We start from the raw sequence: 21,600 nt of genomic DNA on the forward strand, positions 1-21,600 counted from the left end.
CAATTTAGCCAGTGGCCTACAGCATTTTGATTGTTTTGCTGCAGCTCATTTTTACTCAATATGGGTAATGGGCATAAAACGGCGCAAGAATCGCCAGAACTGTTAGCCAAGAGTTAGGGGCTAGTTAGCCACATTAGCCTGTATCTTGGAACACTGCAGACTCCACCTGCAGCACTAACAACATTTAGCTCCTGCACAGACTCTGATTTAGGGAGTGTTGTCTGTAATAAAGTCAGCTCTATGTGGAATACTGTATTTCCACTAAAGAATTCTCCATGTTGTTGCTCCTTAGCGGAGAGGTGGAGGTAGGAGCGCCGGCCGCATGACAGGTATTGGTTTCTGGTATCGTGACCTGGTGAATGAGTACGAGTATGAGTACAAGCATGTGGTATCAGCCCGGTATCGGTGCATCCCTACTCTAAACAATACAATGATCACGCTTAAGTTTTCGTGAAATATCGAAGGTTGAATACCTTGTCCAAGGCATTCAACTATTTCACGCTTTTCATCAGCAGAGAGATCCTATTTCTTTCCCATATTGCTTGAAAATGGGAGTCGGCTTAATAATGTGGAACTTCAGGTGTTTTTCCCTTAACTGGGCTTACCTGACAAACTATTATATCACAAGTGTCAGAGACTGATGTCAGTGATCCAAAGAGCACTACCATTCATGAGTTTAATTGAAAAACATTTATTTTTGTTTTACCGTTATGACACTGAAATTCAATTTGCATAATAATTTGAAACATACTGTACACTTTACAGTGTGGTGTCCTGAGTTGTTGGTCTGGTGATTTTAGAGTATGGATATTGTGAGCAACACCAGAAAAGCATCCTTCAAGTGATTGCAATCAATTAGTTTTCCAATCGCAGAGTCAATTTATGAAAGAAAAAACGACCACGTGGGCTATTGTGTGTGTCTAATGCTGAAAGGTCTGTTTTTAATTTTGGCATCTTGACTACTTTGCAACACTGTCCCAGTCTGAGCTTCGACGGAAACGCACATGAACAATGTGTGGGAAGGTCTGTGAGAGCTGAGTTAGAAACGTGTTTGTGCGGCAGCCAGACTTGACGCCACTGCCTTTGGCTTTCACGGTTTGACAACAGGATCATTCTGGTAGTTCCTCTTTAAGGTGGATTATGGATATTTTAAAATGGAAATAAACAAAAATTTGTGTGTGTAACTGACCGTTTTATGAGCCAAGGGCTGTATTACTTTAGATCGCTGTGGCCTCTCCAACGCTCCAGAATCAACTGCTTTGAAGGGTTTCTAAGCGTAACCATGGAGAGGGTCCGTCAGCAGTGAAAACCTACCATAAACCCTCAAAACAATTGATCCTGGAGGGCCATGGAGGCCTCTGGAAAGTAAAAGCATGCATGCAAGTACAAATTTTCACAAAAAAAGTTCCATAATGCACCTTTGAGTTTTAATTATGATAAGCCAGAATGTCTTACTGAGAAAACAGCTTGTCTCACTGGTAACTTGGTACTTGGTATTTGCACATGGAAGACGTGGACATGGACTCGACTCAATATGACTTGGGCTCGAACAATGAGTGCTTGAGGGTGACTTGGACATGAAAAATTGTGACTCCACTAGAACACTGATTTTTGTGGTAAGACGCAAGATCCTGTAATTCTATGGCCCTAAAACTTTACACTGATTAGACTTGTGTAACAGAGACACCGTGGAGAAAGGCACAGCTCTAAATGTGAACTATTGTTATTGGGAGTAGCTGTTCACTGCATTGCTGCTGTCATTGCCTTTGCGCCAACAGCAGAGAATATTTTGTGACTCTTTAATCAAACTATTGTTAATTGTCTTTTATCAAACTATTGTACAGCTTGTAAAATGGTTGAAAGCTTCCATAATGTGACCAGCAATTGCTAAATGCTGTAAAGAAGAAGGTTTTGACCCAATTGAATATGAATGGTCTTAATGTGTCTGTCTCATTGGTAACTTGGTACTTGGACTCAGATTTTCACATGGAAGACTTGGACATGGAGTCGACTCAATATGACTTGGGCTTGAACAATGAGGACTTGAGGGTGACTTGGACTTGAAAAATCGTGACTCCACTACAACGCTGGTAAGACATGGGTATCCTTGGTGATTCCCTGTCTGACTTAAGAGACAACAGGCTGGAGGTTTACTACTGTTTCCTCGACACAGCCTCTTAATACTCAAGGCAGCTGACAGGGAGAGGACTGGGGAGAGGACTGGTGCGTAGCAACGTGTAAAAATAAATTCAACATTCTGAATGAGAAAACAACAACAACAAATTCTATCAGGATCCCCTATTGCTACATAGAAACTCAACCCATTCCTTGCATCGTGCCAGTTTATTGCCTCAGTACATGACGTCCCATATTCTCCTGCATCCTCCTGACATACAGTGGGAGATGTTTACAGTCACCATTCTGTGGTAATACTATATGGGCTTAGTTTTCAAGCTAATAAAAGAGAGGAAAAAAACTGCACCACTGTGGCTAGAATCTCACATATAATGATGACTCTTGTATCTCCATGCATCCTACCAGGTTTAACAGCAAGCTAACCTTTTTTTTCCCCTACCGCGCCTGTTTCTATGACAACGCCTACCCTCTAATGCAACTTTCGGCGGCAATAAACAACAAAAGCCTGATAATAGATGTGATTGATCTAGCTCCCCTCCGTGGGTGTGATCAGGGCTTGATAAGACTTGTTTGGCTTACACACTCAGATCTAAAAGGTGATTCAATTTCAAGCTCTGGTTACAACTTTGACACAGCTGAATATTTCTCTGCTACATGTCAAAAGTGAAGAGTTTGTTGGAGATGTGTTTCCTCTGAGCTTTTGTTTGTTTACCAGTGCCATGTGATAAACCACCATTAAGAATTCCCAACCTGTCATGTACCTGCAGCTATACATCTCTTTCCATGTAGCTTCTCGAAGCCTTTCTACATTTCTGTAAGCCTGACGAGTGGTCCTGCTGAAACAACTCGTATATCCTGTCAGATGAGCCTCAGATGAGTTGTATCATACTGAACGCAATTGCAAAAGTTTAGGTAAATATAGTGAAGTATTGAGTATTTATCTCTTGTTATGTTGATATACATATACATTATGGTACCATTTTCATAGCACAAAAGTATCAAAGGGGTAATTAAAGCTTGGAAACTTTTATTTTTACTTTTAAATAGACTTACTTTTACATGTTTGATTGAACTGTCTTTGCCAAAAATTGGAGTTTCAATCCGATCTCCTTGTTCAGCTTGATTATAGTGCTGGGTACTGTTACATTTTTTCCGATACCAGTACTTTAGCGATACTTGGTGTACTATACAATACCTGAACAATACTTTTTTCGATACCTATACTAAAATATATGTCATCTTGAACCAGAAAAAAGAACAATAATGGTAATGTATTCCATAAAATACCATTTGTTTTAAATTTGTTTCATTTATTTGAGGTGAAACAACCAAGTAACTTCCTTGCTGTCAACAGGCATCAAAACTTGCTCTAAAGATATACTATTTTTTTTGGTACCTGCTTTTTTTCCGATACCAGTAGTATAACTAAACATTTTTTTCCAATACCATACTGGTATTGCTTAACGGTACCCAGTCCGATTTATGTATGACTTTATCTACAGATGAACACAGTCGGATTAAAAGTAACCCTTACCCTGCTACCCCCTTATAATAAAATGGGAGTTTAATCAAGAAAATTGGAACCTGCTCCATTATTTGGGACATGATGGTGACAGGCTCTTTGCGGTGCTGCAACAACAACGAACGGTATCCTGCGACATGGACGAAGCGAGGTGATATTCTTTGACAAAACGGATGCAAACTCCTCTCTCCTTTTATTAAAACCGCTGCATTATTGCCCGCAAGCAGATATTGGATCTTTTTATTTGCTTTGGTGGCGCTGAAGGAGAATCGCGGGCTCCTCACTGCCTCTCTCAGGTTATTGCATTTGACAGGACACTCGCCACATAACTCAATTTTGTCACCGGCTTCAAATTGTGGCCCTTGGAGAGAAAGTGCCAATGACCCCATGGGCTTCACTCAGCGCCTCTTTCGCTTCAGATCACACCGGATTGCGTGTCGTGTGCCGCCACGGGCCAGGGGCACAAAGTAAGAGGGATTGGGAGCTGTAATCCAGATTGTGAAAAATGCTAGAAGTAACATGGCGTGATGCGTGGATATATAATGATGCGCCAGCCCAGGTTTGAGTCTCTTGCCAATCACCGGAGTGGAGTGAAATTAATCACTTCGGCGCCCTGTCAGCCAGCAGACATTTATCTTTGAACCCGTCACAGTAATTTGGCAATAAGGCGTCCTTTGATGAATTCACCGGCTGAACGTGTGCCAGGGAGAGCAGGGGTGCCCAGACAGTGACAGATTGACAAGCGCAAGATCCTGTAATTCTATGGCCCTCAAACTTTACACTGATTAGACTTGTGTAACAGAGACACTGTGGAGAAAGGCACAGCTCTAAATGTGAATTATTGTTATTGGGAGTAGCTGTTCACTGCATTGCTGCTGTCATTGCCTTTGCGCTAACGCCAGAGAGTATTTTGTGACTCTTCTATCAAACTATTGTCAATGAATGTAGCTTGTAAAATGGTTCAGTGCTTCCATAATGTGGCCAGCAATTGCTAAATGCTAAATATTTTTATACTAAAGTCAGCTAATATCTTCATGATTTTAAATTCTAGTTCTTTTTCTTTTTTTGTCTGCAATCAAATGAAACAAGCAGAAATTAAACAAGAGGCTTATGCCATTTTAGGGCCTGTATACATTAATATGACTTGCCTTTATCTACACGGACACGAGTACCTACAAGTTTGTGGACATGTTATTCCTCAAGGTCAGAATTTCCAAAATTCATTTACTGTGATTTTGTTAGTGAAAGAGTGCTTTTTTGTTTGGGATGACTGCCAACAGGTTGTACCATGCGCCTATTGTGGCCAGATTACTCCACAATATCCACTGGCAGAAGTGTCATTTTGATCATTGCTTCGAGAGCTTTTATTAACAGCGGCGTCTGCACATTCGTTCATCAACATGCTTTCTGTGTTAATACACTACTATATTTAATTGGGGAAAAACTGTCCAAAGAAAAGATAAAGTTCCAGTGACATCGCTGTTAGCCACGCTCAGACCATGAGGCTGTAGGTTCTGCTGCTGACGCTCTGTGTCACGTGTCGCTGGTGTGTCGCCCGCTTCACCCACAAGCTCTGGTCTGAAAAATACTTTCCCCCATTTCATATAAACACCTCATTTGCAAGAAAATATAACACTTTATTTTTTCTTGCAAACAAAAATATAAAGAGATCAATCTCTTCATTGTGAGATGAAGACATTTAAGAAAGCTCCTTCTGAGGAACTGAGCTCCTCACCCTATCTCGTATGGTGCCCACCCACCCTGCGAAGGAAACTAATTTCAGCCGCCTGTATCCGCGATCTTGTATTTTTGGTCACCCAAATTTCATGACCATAGGTGAGAGTGGGAACGTACATCGATCAGTAAATCGAGAGCTTTACCTCTTGACTCAGCTCCCTCTTCACCACAACAGTCCGATACAGCAAACACATCACTGCTGACGCTGCACCGATCCGTCTATCGATCTCACACTCCATCCGTCCCTCACTTGTGAACATGACCCCGAGATACTTGAACACCTCCACTTGAGGCAAGGACTCTCCACCAACCTGAAGAGGGGAAGCCACCTTTTATCCGCATCCCAGCTGCTTCACACTCGGCTGCAAACCACCCCAGAGCAGCTGAAGGTCCTGATTTGATGAAGCCAACAGAACAACTTCATCTGCAAACAGCAGAGACGAGATCCTGAGGTTTCCAAACAGGACACCCACCGGCCCATGGCTGCCCCTAGAAATCCTTTCCATAAAGGTAATGAACTCAGCTCTTTTGAAAGAGCTGCGCAACAAAGGGCAACCCTGGCCGAGGCCAACATGGACTGGAACAGGCTTGACTTACTGCCGGCATTGCGAACCAAGCTTCTGCTGTGGTCATACATTGAACGGACAGCCCTTAGCAGAGGGGTCCGAACCCTATACACCAGTCCACAAAACACAGCTGGGGCACAGGGCAAACTCCAATGAACCCTCAAGCACCCGATGAAGGGTATAGCGCTGGTCCAGTGTGCCACGGACAAGACTTTAATGCCCAAGTGGGCAACGACTGTGAGAGTTTGACAGGGGTGATTGGGAAGAATGCCCTCCCCAATCTGAACCCGAGTGGTGTTCTGTTATTGGACTTCCGTGCTAGTTACAGTTTGTCCATAACGAACACTATGTTTCAGCACAAGGGTGTCCATAAGTGCATGTGGCGCCAGAACACCCTTGTGTCATTGGATCTCCAGCCGCATGTTTCGGACACTCTGTTTCGGACACTGAGCCATCAACCGATGGCTGGTGGTGAGCTGAATCCGCTGGCAGGGAAGAAACTGGTCAGGCCTGGCAGACCTAAATGTGTCATCACAAAGTGAAAACACTCGCCATTCTTCACTACAGCCACACAGACTGTTTCTTCTTTCATTCTCTTTTGAAAGAGCTGCGCAACAAAGGAGAGCAAGACGAGGGGAGTGGGAGGTGTTTATTTGGAGATCATGTGGACAATCCAGAAATTAAACTACTGGGTATTTTGTTTGCAAAGTATGAGATTGTTATAAAGTTGTGTTTGACATTAGAACCAAATACCTGCAAAAAGTGTAATACCTCCTCTTTAAAGTGAACATACCCATTCATTTAAAGTTCATGTAAATTTAAGTTTATGTACAGGTCTGGAATTCCTTTTGCATCCCATCCTTGATCCAGTCAGTATCTGTAGACATCACACATAAAGGCAAAATGTGACAATTCAAACAAATTACCAGATACGTCTTTCGTTGCCTCTGTCAGGAAGTTGCAGTGGATTTCAGAGCCGTAATGGTCTTGCTTGCCTCTTCGTGTCCGCAGATCAGCGTCAGTCTGGCTGCGCAACTGTTGACACTTCTCGTGCGAACAAAGTTCCTCGCGGCACCTTCCCCGTAAGTTCAGCCAGGAACCGCAAACATCGCTGTAATTGCAAACCCGCAGGAGGAAGGGAAACATGCTCATTCAGCAAGTGTCGTTCCACATTGGGCCACCTTGGCTTGATTTGAAGTCTGGACAGGGAGGATGTTTCCTTCAAGGTGTCTTGTTGTTTTTTGTCTCACTGGTAAAAAAAAATAATGCTGTGAGTGTGTCTTTTTCCATTTGGTCTGACAGCTGTGGAGGATACGTGTCTTCACTGTTTGCTTCTCATGCTCTAGTGATGGGATTTATGGCCTTAACAGGAGCCAAATCTTTAAAAGACTGCCTCTTTTTTTTCCCCAAAATACTTACTATTATTCGAATCCAACTTAATAATGCATGATTAACTATCTGAGAACAGTTGCTGAGGTGTATATTTTTTGAGAAAATCATACTTTATTGATCATGGAAATTCATAAGAAATTGTGCGGCAATCTGTTGCTCACATTCACACAAGCGAAGCAGAATCTATAGTATTGTGGTAAGACGGGCTTTGGAGGTCTGTGTTTGGGTGCGCTCTTACCTGACGCCCCGTTGCGCTGGCTTGGTGGACTAGCCTATATAAGCGCTCCCATTCTCGTTCGCTCCTCCGCTGCGCTCTATTGCTCGGCACCGTTTCTGTGCATGCAGCGTGACGCCTTCGTAAAGGTAACTATCACCTCAGCCCATTCACTTGTCTATGCGGACTTCCAACAGTCTTAAGAGTCACTACTAACCAGCGCTTTGGTTATAGCCACGCTGCAGGCCTAGCCGACGGCTTGGCACTCTGCTTCATGTCAACCAGCCGTGGTCCGTGCGCATCCACGCATCTTCAGCGGTATGTTTTTCCTTAGTTGTTTTTGTAGCTCCTGTTTTCACTTAGGTTTAGTTTAGTTTAGTAATCCAAATTATTTTTTTTGTAGGTGTCCTCAGTGGTCTGCAGTGGCACTGGCACGTTGCCTCCGCTGTTCTGTTCTGTTTTGTTTTGTTTTGCTTGGTTCTGTTCTGCGCTTTACGCACTGGTGTCTAAACGGACACGTCCTGCTGCGGTCTTCGGTTTGCCTGGAGATTGGCACCGCAGTCCAGACCGTTTTTGTGCGTCCACTGCCCATGCCTCGAGTTTTGTTGGCGGGTTTTAAATACCTGAACCTTTTTATTTTAATCATTTGGGCTCCTTTTAAACAAATGGTATTTTTAAATAAACAATTGTAAATACATTGAATAACTGAAATGAAGTTAATAATAATAATAATAATAATGCATCGGTTTTAAATAGCGCTTTTCTGGACACTCAAAGACGCTTTACATTGCATTATTCATTCACTCCATACCCGGTGGTGGTAAGCTACTATTGTAGCCACAGCTGCCCTGGGGTAGACTGACGGAAGCGAGGCAACCAGTCTGCGCCATCGGCCCCTCCGTCCACCACCACTCACTCACTCACTACATTCGCTAGGCTTCCTGGTGTTACTAAACGGTCTCCCATCCAAGTACCGACCAGGCCCTTCCCTGCTTAGCTTCCAAGGTCTGACGGGATTGGGCATAGCAAAGGCGGTATGACCACAAGTTAAATGAAATGTTTTCTACTAATGCGGACTCCGCGTCGTGCATTATAACCGTCGAATGCACGGCTCCTCGTTGTTTAATCCTTACTTTCAGTATTCTTTATGATAACCTGATCAGTTATTTGTGGTCATTTCCCAATATTTTACAATGGGCTATATGCACAGTGACCCCACGTGATTTCCGCCTGGACAGTCAGCCAGAGGCTGTCCTTCCTGTCTGTTATCTCTTCCCATTAAAAATTAGCAAGTCCCACAGAAATTAAGCAATAGCTTAAGATTTGGTAAAGGACAGCGAGTAAAAGTTCGGATGTGGCTGGAGCAGGTTAAAAAATATTACGTGAGACGCAACGACTTCACTGGAGGAAACCTCCGTGTTCATAACGGTGGATGTTTTTGTCTTGAAGCTAACGCGGCAAACAAAATAAAAAATAAAACTAGCGCAAAGTTTAGAACGAGCCTGCGCAAAAAAGAATCGTCCTGTTAGTAGTTTAAATAATATTTACTTGTTTACATGTTATATTATCATTTTTCAACACTAGCCTTTAGCTCTAAGATAAAAGCTCCTACCTTACGACAGCTGGCGTTTCCTTTGGGTGCTGGATTCACAGCGAACATGATATTTGTAATACGTTGCTGTGACTGTCCATCAGTAACTCGTTGTCCTTAACCAGATCCTGAGCTATCGCTATTTTTGTGTGGGAACCTGCTAATTGTGAACGTAAACGACCAGCGACAGGAAGTGCTGCGTCTGGCTGACTGTCCAGGAAGACGTCAAGTGGGGAAACTGTGCATATAGCCTATAATGCCTTTGCACAATAAGTACGATTGAACATCTTCAGTGAGGGCTTTCTAGACAGTTTTTAATTTGGTCAGGACATATCTAATAGCTCTCACCTGTCTCCTATTGCCTTCTAACATTTCCAACATCTATGCTTCCCTCTCCCTCCCTCTGTATTATATCGGATCATTTAGTGCCCTAGTGTTGACAAACATGCCCTTGTTTGTATGCCTCTAACACATGAACTTACCCTTTGCTTCTGCTGGTCTCTGCCTGACTAATAACATTCTCTTGATGGGTGAAAGAAGTGACATCTCCGAGCCTGTGTAGGGTGTGTGGGTGTCACAATCCACTCTATATTTCATTTAGCCGTGGGTTTCTGACTGTCACCATGGAAACGCCGCTGCACTGTGACCCCTCCCATGGTAATACCTTATTAAAGACAGAATTTTGAGAATCAGTGCAATGGAATTGAGCCGGCATCGGATCAGTAGATGTTTCCCGTCTTTTCCCGTTGCATTACTCTTTTCTGTTAGTCATTTGCATGCACCTGTTAACCTGCTCTGCTGTAGTTGTATTACCTGCACTACTCTTACCTGGCACTTTTACAGTACATTTTGAAAACCCACGTACCAAATCACTCAAGTTGCTTTGAGTGATTTAGTATAGTATATTTAGTGTATTTTGTAAATTCATATTTCATAGTCTATTTTTGTCCTATTCCTATTTATTCTTGTCTTTCCCTTATTTGCTCTCCATATCTTATTCCTTTTCTGCATTATTATTGTCATACTTATTTTGTGCCATAATCATGGCCTTTTTGACCTACTGAAAGAATGTGAAGGTAGGCATACTGTAATTTTTTTTTTTTTTGCAAGTTAAAGGCCTTATTATAGGCGCCGATCCCGTGGGTGCTGCGGGGCTGGAGCACCCACTCAAATCTTTGGGAACCCAGGCGAATTTGCCCTAATTACAAAATGACTCAATTAAAGAGGCTAGATCAGGAGTGCCCAAAGTGGGGCTCTCGGGCCAAATTTGAGAGTGACCTACTTTTGCACTGTGTGTGATTTAAACTCTCTTCCATTCATTCTCAATGGTAAATATGGATGCAGTACACTTTTTGACCACCGGCTTCAAATTGGGGGCGCTGTTTCACTCCTTTAGGAAACACTGTTGTGGTGTCTTGGTATTTATTAATCACAGAGTGTTGTAGCATCAATGTTCAGTTTTCCAACTTTTATTGCAATGGTTGTTAACATCGACAACAGTATATGTTAAAAATTGACTTGATGCTGAACTGACACTTTCAAAACAATCTAATGTGGCATTTTCTTTGAGTTAACGAATGAGGTAAAGTTACTGTAGGTGGTGTTTTTTTTAATTATTTTTTTTACATTTTGCACTAAATTGCTACAATTGTTGATTTTGTTCTACCAAAACTAGGCTTTTGACATAGTTACCATTTGTTTAATATAGCATGTTATTTGCATAGATAGAATCAAATGTACTTTGCAGTTATATGTGTAATGGTGTGTCCAGAAAGGCTTTCAAGGCTCCCCGAATGACGCTCAACTTAATACATACTTTATATATAAACATACAATTCAATTATGATCAAGTGTTTTCTGTGAGCTGGAGCAGTGGTGGGATCAAACCTTGAGCTGATTCCATTATATCTATTTCTAGATGTTTGGTACATTGATAGCGGGTTCAGTTAATTTCATTGCACTGTCAAAAATGTATGCAAGAATAAGGTGTGTAAGTCTCTAAGCTAAAATGAAACTGCTACTTTCCTGTCACAACACAACTACATTTTCTCTGTTGTCATTTGGCTTATCTTGCTTTGCTTCTCAATTGCTGATAAAAATGCAAGGTGAAAAACATCGAATCCGCTTCTGCGCATGTTTTGCACTTTCCACAACGCCGGCGATATGGCTGCAAATGCATGACCACCTCGGCTGCCCGCTGGAGGAATTAGAGAGATTTGGACAGTGTGAGCACATGTAACAGCTGAGTTGACATTAGCCTGCCCGGCAAAAAAAACATGCAGCTGTGATGGAGGAAATGTGGCGCGCTGGCAACTGGAGATACTCAAGGATGCTGCCTACTTCATTATGTCTTGGACCAACTCTGTCAGTCGCCGGGCAAAGTGTATTTTCTGCTCACTGACCACCGTTTTTTTTTTTTTGTGGAGGGAATGTTGGACTGAGGCAGCAAGACCTGCAGAATGTCCTCCACCTGAGTTGAACCTGGACTGTAGCTGTCACCTCTCTGCAGACTTGTCTTAAATGATCTCCGTAAGGTAAAATAGTAAAGAAAAGTTTTTCCGCAGAAATGTCAAAAGTACGGGCTTTGGCGGGTGGTGTCGCCAGAAATGAAAACGAATAATTGATGGCACCAGCTGAGAAGAAAATCAATAGTGCGACGTTTAATCAACTATTTAGCACTTGTTGGCAGGTCTCGGCGCTGTACTTTTGCTTGACACATACGACAAGCGCTGTCTTGCAAATTGAAGAATCTCTGTATATGCAGATTTTTTTTTTTACAGGTGTTAAATACAAGCCGGAGAAATCTGAAACATACATCTATCCATCCATCCATCTATCCATCCATCTATCCATCTATCCATCTATCCATCTATCCATCTATCCATCTATCCATCTACTCATTTTCTTCCGCTTTATCCGGGGGCCGGTCTCAGCAGAGATGCCCAAACTTCCCGATCCACGCACACCTCCTCCAGCTGTTCTGGGGGGACCCCGAGGCGACACCAGGCCAGCTCGGAGACATAGTCCCACCAGCGTGTCCTGGGTCTTCCACGAGGCCTTGTCCCACTAGGACATGCCTGGAGCACCTCCCGCGGGAGGCGACAAGGAGGCATCCGAAACAGATGCCCTAGCCACCTCAGCTGGCTCCTTTCGACGTGAAGGAGCAGCGACTCTACTCCGAGCTCCTCCCGGGTAACTGAGCTCCTCACCCGATCTCGAAGGGTGCGCCCAGCCACCCTGCGAAGGAAACTCATTTCGGCCGCTTGTATTCGCGATCTTGTCCTTTCGGTCATTACCCAAATCTCATGACCATAGGTGAGGGTGGGAACGTAGATTGATCTGTAAATCGAGAGCTTTGCCCCCCGACTCAGCTCCCTCTTCACCACAACAGACTGATACAGCGACCGCATCACTGCTGACGCCGCACCGATCCGTCTATCGATCTCACGCTCCATCCGTCCCTCACTTGTGAACAAGACCCTGAGATACTTGAACTCCTCCACTTGAGGCAAGGACTCCCCACCGACCTGTAGAGGGGAAGCCACCTTTTTTCCTTTTTCTGACACATCTCATATATTATCCTTCATGTTTCTAATACAAAATATTATTGGACAGCTGAGCCAAATGGCAGTGACAAGCAGGAAATGGAGAGACTTTATAATTGTTGGTCTAAAAAAACAACCATCACTGAATCAATTTAATTTAAGCTTTTAGGCTCCCATCCTTATTCATATCTTATTGCAATATGTAAAGGCTATTTTTTAATCGTCATGAACAGGAAAATGACCTCTACACCCTATGTAGAGGTAATTTGGTTTACACAGGTATGCAGGGGTATCAGCATTTGTTTTGATTTGTGATGTGCACTGGATATTTGCTTCCGAGGTCTTTTCACTGCGTTTTCTGCTAAGCCTGTACTTAAATGTTTCTTACATACGAGTGTAAAGACCATGGACTTGCCCTTTGCATTCAGCGAATAAACTCTTCTCCTTACTGCAAATCATTGGTCCGTTGAAAGCCCAGAGTTTTAGTATTTTGTGATCATGTGGGGGTGAGCTGTAGTGCCGTGAGTTCAGCAGTAAACCTGAATAGATACATGAAATATTCATGAAGGTTAAGCGGCCCAGCGTATGCATGCGAGGATGTAGGAGAATTAGATTTGTTCCAGGGAAAAAGGCCCGATAATGTTTTCTCCCTGTCCTGAATGATCAACCAAATTAGGCAACGACCAGCAATGTTCTGGCAAAATAATCAGATACTGTGTTATATTTAGTTATTCTGCTCAGTGGACTCCACATTCAGATTGCACAAATTAGGAGGATGATTCCCTAATGCCCATGTTAACATAATCATAATGGTGCTTTGCAATGGTATTATGGTGTTCTTCAGCGTTCAACCTTGTTATAGTGTTTTATTCTCACTAATAACAAAACATGCATGGGATTTTGTTTGAGTAATACTGCATATTCGGGTCTTCTCCTCCAGTGCTCAAGTTGTGTACCCTCTTTGCCTCCTGAGCAAATTGTAATGAGGATTTTCTGTGTTTTATGAGTCCATACAATCCAGGAGTTGCCCTGATCATTTCATTACTGTTTAAATACCAATTATGAATAGTGACTTGTCGCTTCTAAACATACAAATCCCACTAAATTGATCACCTGTACGGCAGCACGATGGAGACAAACCTTCCTTCTCGTTGTGAGTCACTGCTACCCTGGAGTGTGCATCCTCAGGCTGTCACTTTGATCCTATTACCTGCGGAGCATTTGGACAGTAATGCGTTTTCAATGATGTAATCTTCAAGTAAAGCACACATCCTTACTGTAAGTACATTGACTTTGTTATTGACCACCTCTGATGTAAAGCCAGGATATTGTGCTCTCTCAACTTGGTGCACAAATTTCCATTTGCTCTGTTTTGTCTGATTATGAAAAGCCCCTTTTGCCCAATAGGGGTGTCGTCTGCGTGCTGATACAAACCACACGACTGCATAACAATGATTCAGTCTCAGACACATTTTCAGCAGTGCATGCTCTAAGTGCCCACAGGGGCTGCTGCAGGAGTCAACAATTACCTTTGATTCTCTCATTAGACACCCCCATGATAAGGCAATTAAAAAGAGTCCCATAGAAAATTCATGTGAGGAACTGTAGCCATTATCATGCAATCAAGGACACAAAACAAAGTACTTTTTCGCCTTAGTTGGGTAGAGTAGCCAAATAATTTGCTCAATTGTTGCTTAAAAAATATGTAATATCCCATAATTATGCATATTAAGTCATCATATATATTGATGATTGCCTTATGACCACCTCTACATTATCAGTGGGATTTTCTTTTTCTAAAAATCCTGATGTATACAATCAGATACTTACAATGCAGGGGTTCATCCACCAGGGATCAGTGATTCATGCCTCATAGTGAAACTATTGAGACATCTAAAATGGCTGCCGGCACTCGGTGTGTTTTTATCTAACATTTTTGCTAAATTCAAGATTTTAAGGTAAGAACTTTCAGATTGTTATTGATACTTCAAAAGGAATGTTTAGAGGATTGACGCAATGTAAGACTTCTAAATACTTCATAACTTCATTTAGAATAAAACCGTGTTGAAAATGTGTGTATCAAGTTTGATTCAGCAGGTCATGAAATAATGATATAGGTAATTTATATATACATATTGGGGGGCACTTATGTGAAAAAGTGACCAAATGTAGAAATCAAAATACTTAAAAAAGTTCTACACAAGCAGGTAAAAAAGTAATTTCTTAAAACTGCTCTTGAAAGTACAATTCCTTCACAAAGGTACTCAAGTAAATGTACTTGTATAAATACTACCGACTACCTTCCCTGGATACAGCCAGTGCGCAAAGGCATTATTTCCTCAATATGAGTTTTAAAGCACCGACCCTTTGCAGAAATATGATGGCCATTCTGTGCTATGGGGCAGTAAAAACAGTATTATTGCGCCCTTAAAGGCATAGCTGGGATCTGTAATGAGTCAGTCGGCTTCATGGCCAGCTGAGAGACTTTCATCCCCAAACCTCTCCACATCAATAGTGCGCAGCCGATTTGTACTGGGTCTTTGTAAAGGATCAGGATAAACAGCCTTTTCAAACAACCAGTCAAGCTCCATGCTAATGAGAAGTCTGATCAGAGTTTTACAAAAAAAAATGTCACTTAGGCAAATTTCACAAACACATCAGCAGGAGTTTAAGTGAAAGATGACAGAAAACAGGACTTTGTGAAGTGAGGCCGGATTTTAAAATAGTTTTGGTTGAAATCCCACCGGACTGTATTTGATCACTGGCAAATTATTCTTTAGTTATGTCTCTGTCGGAGGGAAAAAAGTTTCCCTTTTCTGATCTATATTCAGTAAGTATCTAATAATTATTATTATAAAAACGCTGCAAGAAGCTGGGTACAGAATGAAATGTCTTGCTCAAGGGGTTTCATGTATAGCCTTTACAACTGAGCCTCCTTGGAATTAGCTGTTGATTGAAAATGTTCTATTTTATTCCAACATTTTAGCCTAGAGAGCCGTGGACCATATGTTATGCAATCTCACCCTTGCACCATTTTACAACACTAAAATCTATGTCTCGACATTCTGATTTATTCACGCCTCAGACATATCTTCAAACTTTTCTGGGGGTGGGGCATCACCAATGTATCTCCATGGAGCTGTTGCTTTTTTGATTTGACAACAGGCAGCAACACATGTGGTTTAAAGCTGCATTATGCAACCTTTTAATTGAAAAAAAAAAGTTGATGTTTGTGCATATTTAACTTTGTAGTGACCCAGCGGCTGTATCACAGTGGTCTCTACAATGTTCCAGGATCATTTGTTTGGAAGGATTTTATTGCTGACGGCCCCTCTCATCAGAAAACCCACAAAACAAGTGATCCTGGAGCACTGTTGAGACCACCATGATCGAAAGTAGAGGCACTATGCTGACCACTCATACACTACTATTTCATATGCACAAATATCACCTTTTTTTCTGCATAAAAAGTTGCATAATACACCTTTAATGCCGCGTTCTTGTGGTCCGGTGGAACTGAGGAAACTGAGGTTTTCCCCAGTTGGAAGATGCTCATCTTGCTCATCTTGCTCTCTTGCTCCGCTGGGGAAACCAACTGTGGCACTCGGGTGAAAAACTTCAGCACCCGGCAGCAGAAATCAGCTGCTACTTTCTTGGGTTTAGTGTGAGCTGCCATTGTACTGAAAGTAACAACAACAATTTCTGCAATTTGCAATTTGCCTTCACTTATAAATAACATTTTATTTTGTTTCTCTTGTATGAATTACTACATTACAAAGGCATCAAACCAAGTTATTCCATCTGTCAACACAATCCCCTCTTTGTTTATCAGACTTATCTGCTGAGTTACTCATCGCGTCACATGTTGTTGCCATCGCCCTCCCCATCTGACCATTTCTCTCGCCTGTGATCCTCCTGCCAGAGCCATTAGGAAATCACTGCTTTCCTGACCCTGAGCGAGAGAGAGAGAGAGTTCAAAGTGCATGCATTCTCAAAGACGGACTTCCTAATAGCCCCATCACAGACACAGCGCACTTTGATACGTCCATCTCCTTTATCAGCTCATCTTAGCCTGCCCATTACAGCCTCTTATCATAAGTGCAGAAATAGAAACCATTTGGTGTAAATGACACATCAAGAAGACATGAATGGGATGGTTTGCTTTTACATGACTAAAGACAAACCTAATGTTTGTCTCTGAAGCGTCAGCCTGTTAAGAGCACTGTGAAAACATGAGAAATGCTCACCTCTTGCGAGAAAGGATTGGCTGTTTACAAAATAGGGCTTTCATGGATCGAGCCAGAATATTCTTTTCCCTTTTTTCCTTTTTCCACTCATAAAAACGCTATGGGGAGAATGGTCTAAGAAGCTAAGAGGTTGGCTTTCTGATCCGCTCCCTTTAAATGTTTCAAAAGGCGTCCTTAGCTCACAGTAATTAATTCATTACAACCATCCCATTTACTTCTTCTAGCACCATTCTCTTTCTTTCTCTTATTTGGCTCGATTTACAGAACCGGGACATTTTCAGTCAGCTGATTGACTCAAAAAAGCGAGGTTTGTCATCATGCGATTTAATTCAAGGTTGCTCAAATGACGGAAGTTCTTTAAATCTCTAGACCTTGAGCTAGGTTCACTGCCAAGAGTAAATAGAAGATTTTACTTATTGTCAATGTTTTGTGTTGTTAGGAGAAACCAGAGTAGAGGAAACCCACCCAGACATGGAAAGAACATGCAAAATTCACATGAACATCACGTTAAAGACGCAGACGCAGTCTCTACATTTAAGACTAGGCTCAAAAGGCACCTCTTTGAATTAGCTTATGATCAGGTCAGTTAAAGCTCTAACCCACAGCCTAAAGCAAAGCTGCCTTTGGGGGAACACTGCTGTGGGGAGTACAGTACAGTATCCTCTAGTTCATACTTTGTCTTATTTATGATACAATATATATTTTATTTGAAGTTGTTCATTACTATTCATATAGTCCCCTGTCCCACTCCTCAGCCCTGTCCACGGGGGAACGGAAGAATTGGACAAGAAGAACTGAAGCTCCAACAAGGACTGGACGTTCTGCGGTCTTGGCCCATCTGCAGATGGACTCCCGCTGGCCCTGGGTCTCTATAGCGTGTCCCTCCTACTGCGGTTCTCCCCAAGGTTTTTTTCCCTCCCACTGGATTATTGAGTTTTTCCTCACCGTGTCGGAGAGTCTAAGGTCAGAGGACACCTACGTGGCTCATCACCACCTGCTGCCGACACTTATATGGACACTTTGTTTGCCTTGGCTCTTCATTTGCCTGAACTTTACATTGCCTGGTGTATTGTTTTGTTTCATTGCTTTAATGTTTGGTGCAGCCCTGTGGGGCATCCCATTGTGATACTGGGCTATACAAAGCAATTGATTGATTCAAAATTCACATCAGCTCAGGAACAAGGAACGACATGTAGTTTACTAATGCCACAGCATTATTGGGAAGTCTCATGTTGAAACAGAAATATACAGTAGCTGCCAGAAACAATTATCATATCATTAACATATCATGTGCGACGTGTAAACAGGCAGCAACCTCTCTCTCTCTCGGTATGGCTGCATTTTTTGGTATTTTTTTGCGAACTGCAATTTGTGGTTTCTGTGTTCCATATTGTCTTTGCTGTGTTCAGTGGATTTTTTGTACTGCAAGGAGTCCATAATGGTCCTGAAGAAAGCAGCTTTTTTTCAATAAACAAACAGCTAGCTTATCAGCTAAACCCATTTGAGATCTACAAATTTCTTATTCTGAGACACTGAAGAGGTACCAGGAGCTCCCCACACCTGCAGAACAGTGGAGGCGTCACAAGAGGAGCTACAGGAAACAAGGAAGGGACATACAAGGAGGTATCCGGGTCAGACTCACAGCTAATCAACACATGCTATCTATTGTTCTGGCTAATGGACGTTCACTGGAGAATAAAACATATTAACTACCAAGCCCTTCCCAGAAGATGGTGAAAGACTATTGTGGAGCAGAGGGAGCTGCACAGGAGGAAGAAGAAAGAGGAGGTGGAGCTGACCAGTGCAGGACACCATGCTCTGAAACAGGGACAAACCCAGGAGGCGCTGTACCGTTTCAGCTAGTCAGGTTTCTTCTGGGTGCTACGGTTTCCCCGACCTCCAAAAACATGCTGGTCAGGTTGGCCCACAGTGGCAGCACGGCTCAGTCGCAGCAGCTCAGGACTAACACCTGAACACTATTAATGTGACAAGTAAAGCACTTGCTTACTTACTTATTTACTGACTACTTTGTATGATCTTTCAGTAATACCACCAATTAGTAAGTTTTGATTTATTGTTCTTCATCCATTTCTATCTACTTGACTGACTGATCCATGCAACATTCCTGAGAGTAAAATGCCCTCCTCCAGCTCCACTCCACACCTGTCCCAGCCTCTGTCCCGCTCTTCACAGGCCCGTCTCCTCTGGGACCTTCCACGCAGACCACTGCAGTGGAAATCCTGTGCCACTTTAACAGGGAGAGTGCAGACATGCATACAGAGTGGCCAAGCGCTATCATCACACTTGGAGCAGAAAGCACCCAGGGCACTGTCCAATATTCACTGGCTCTTTTGCCTACCGTTTGGCCGGGCAGCCTAACATGCACCTCCTCATGTGGGCTGAATAAGGCATGGACACAGTGGAGGGGGGGAAATGAGATATGATCTATGAGCTGTGTGTACATGGTTTAAGCACATTTTCAGAAAGGTGTGACAATGCGTAAAAGAGAGATTAAAACAGGAATCATCAGTTCTTCCCCAAACCTCTCTAGAAGGTGAATGAATGATACTATTGTCTGCTGTGAATGAACTCTACGCTTCCTTGCACATGTATTTATCATATTTTTTCCAAGTCTTTGGCCATGTACCCTGACATGCTTCAAGTCATGTGGGCTGAATAAGGCGTGGACATAGTGGGGAGGGAAAGTGCCGCCAAAGGAAAAGGGATGAGAGCTGTGGACTGTGTAACAAAACGATGGCTAAGAGGCTAGAATACCATATGAGAAAAAGACGGGGGGGAAAGTATAAAGATCCAGGGAGAGCAGCCTGAATCAATATTTATACTGCAAGGCGAGACAATTCAGGGGCGGTAATTAAATTGGCGTGTCATATTTCTTTCCATTACGGGGCCGAGCTTGCATGCAAATGATCCAAAGGGGGCCTTCTTTACAAGTGGATTTGACAGTGAACAGAATAGAGGTAGGTGCGGGAAAATGCAATTCTACTTCAGTATTCATGAACTTATTGTTTGGGCAAACCAGTCAGCAGCTGAGCATGAAGGGTGGGGGAAAAAAGCGGTTAGAGGGCGGTACAAGCCTACTACCGGGGGCGTTAAACAGTTATACACTGAAACAAGGTGCAGGAGCGGGATGGCAAATCAATGAGGCAGCGCTGTCTGTGATCGGAAACAGATCACTTCAAACTCCCATGCACTTTGAAGGATGAATAGACTGAGCATATGAAAAATAGAAGTAACTGGCCAGAAGAATATATAGTTAGGAGTCGGACACACTGTAATATTGGAAATTTTCAAAAGCAGCCTTGATGGAAATTGTGTTTTTCTAGTTGTGTTCCTGAGCCCGGTGCAAAACACTTGAACCACATTGCCCACTTTCCCAAAAGGCTGTTTGTGAACAGTAGGCACAAAACAAAACAGGGAGAAAACCCTGACAATCCACTGTGGGACTTTTTGTAAAATCTGTGCCAAAACGCAAACATTTAATAATACCAACGTGCACCTTACTGCTAGGATTTCTGTTCTAGCTTATAAATAAAATATCCATTCAGACATTTTACTGAAATTAAGCTTTATTTGCAATAAGCCCAGTGCCTCTGCATACACTGCACTTCTTCTGACAAATAGAGGTTCGCAGCAATATCACGACCCAGTGTGCTTTGTGTGGCCAATTAAAAGTTTCCCCCGCACCTTTTTTACCTTGGAGAATTGGCTCCGGACTCTTCTGTGCAAAAATGTATCTTACCTGAAGACAGAAGAGAGTGTCCAAAGCTGTCCTCCAGTAATTTTTTTAACTACCCACAAGAGCGCTTTGGTATCGCTCCTCTCCTTTGTTCTGCGCAGTGGATTTCCGGGAAGAAAAATGACCTGAGATCAGAGAGTGCCGGCGCAAACGCTGAGATGCCAATGGATGGAGAGCCTCTGGAACATTGCCAGGCTGAGGGAGCAGGTCCCGCCAGTGGCATCTGAAGTGCTGCCAATGGGAAACACGGCATTAGCGTAGGAGAAAGCCGCGGAGAACAGCAGCTGCTTCGGTGATGTGTTCTTTTGCCAGGACCCATAGGCAAATGCTGTCACAAGTCATGAGTACGTTTGCAAATGCCCTATGATTGAGGGCTACTTTGGCTGTGTTAAGAAACTTACTACCAGTAGCATTAGGCATTCAGATTGAGATGGATACATTATAAATATGTTTGCTTTTTGCTGTTAATAAGTACACAGTCCTAATTGGCCAAAATGTACAACAGAAACCCAAAATTGGCACAAGGGACTGCTTTTCAGTTTCAAATGGTGCATTATTTGATGATTGCCCAAAGCGGCTGCAAGCTTACTCAAGCAGAATTAATTTGGACAGCAGCATCATTATTTATAGTAACATAATATTAAAGACTGGTCATTGTGGAAATTGCTTTCGCAGTTTCAAATAATTGATTTTTGGTTAATATTGAAAAAGTACACTCCCCTCTGAGTTTCAGTATCTTCAATCCTATAGAGACTCACCTGGTTTTGGTTCTATTCTCCTCTGCTTATAGCTCTAACCTTAAGATCATGCTGCGAACAATCTTTCCCCTCTTCAGCCCGAACTGTCTCAATCTGACATCTCTCATTTTTGTCTCCGAAACATTTGAGCTCTCT

Source organism: Gobius niger (genome assembly GCF_951799975.1).
Source record: "Gobius niger genome assembly, chromosome: 1".
Classification (NCBI taxonomy): domain Eukaryota; kingdom Metazoa; phylum Chordata; class Actinopteri; order Gobiiformes; family Gobiidae; genus Gobius; species Gobius niger.